Below are 1,379 nucleotides of genomic sequence, written 5' to 3'. Positions count from 1 at the left end.
CCCCTGCATTGGCAGGCGGACTCTCAACCACTGTGCCACCAGGGAAGCCCACACATAAATATTTTTTATGCTGAACCTTCATCCTATGAAAAGACCCATATCGCACCACATCGTAACAGCCACTGTTTACTGAGGACTTACCTTGTGCCAGGCTTAGTGCCTTACATGCTGAACAACCTGTGAAGTGGCTTCTAGAATTTCTCCTATTTTCCAGATGAGGAAACCAAGGCCCAGAGAACTGAAATGACTTGCTCAAACTTAACAAGTGGCCAAGGAGGAATTTTTGCTGATATCTGATGGTTGACACAGCAATGCTTTAAACCACTGCACTGTAGGACCCCTCAGTGGGTGGCAAAGCTAGAAGTTTCTTGTTTAAGAATCTAGCTCCTAAAGCCTGGGAGTTGGGGTGCAGTGGATCTTACAGCCCCATAGGGCTCAGAGGGTTAGCATTGTCGCCTTCTTTGAATACCTAATGTCTCTCAGTACTACTGGCTCCTGCTTTAAAAGCGGGGGGGAGTGTCCCCACAGCTGAAGCTGGGCGAATTTCGATGTAACCCCATCAGAGGAGACACTGCCCTGATGCCATCTTGCCCCTCTTCTTTGGGAACACAAGGAGCAAGAGGGTAACAGACATGCCAGAACCATCTGCCTGGCTCCTAATAATAAATCATGAGAGGAACAGGTTTCAGGCAAACATTGCTTAAAAAAAAAAAAAGCCTCTTCTCACACCCGGGCAGCCATCTGCCGTGTCCTCCTCGTGTGCCAAGCTGTGGGAGGAGGAAGGTCTGCGGGAGGTGGGGAAGGGAGAGGGTGCTGCCGGGTCCTGCACCACCAGCAGGGGTGGCTCACAAGTTCTCTTCCTTTCGCCACTGTGGACAGGTATCGCAGAGAGAGAAAGGAGCACTTGCTAGCTTTGACCTCCCTGGATACAATGTCTGAGGAGAGCGAAAGCACAATTCCTTCAAGATGCGGACGGTGGGTAACAGCAGCTCCTACATACAGAGGGCTTACTGTGGGGTCAGGCATTGTGCGGTCCTCTGTACACGTATTAACTCAACTAATCCTGACAACAAATCTATGTGTGCCCATTTTATAGATGAGAGACTGGAGACTCAGAGATGTTAAGTGACTCACCCAAGGTCACACAGCAAGGCCACCTCTTCAGTATGCAGTAATGAGGTCCAGCTTCCTCTCCACCCTGGCAACCCAGGGTGGGTTTTCCATGTAACACCTAAGCAGTTGACATCACCCAAGGGTGGTCTTCCTACTCCAGCCCTGCCCCAAGCACTCTTCTTGCCCTCCACCCTTAAGCTGAAATGTGGGCTTTTCTAGTCACCTAACCTGTTGCTTAACACTCACCCTGTCTCACTCAAAAGAAG

The sequence above is a fragment of the Orcinus orca genome, chromosome 15, assembly GCF_937001465.1.
Source record: "Orcinus orca chromosome 15, mOrcOrc1.1, whole genome shotgun sequence".
NCBI classification, from domain to species: Eukaryota; Metazoa; Chordata; class Mammalia; order Artiodactyla; family Delphinidae; genus Orcinus; species Orcinus orca.
The sequence above is the reverse complement of the archived record's forward strand: the minus strand, read 5'-3'. Positions refer to the sequence as shown.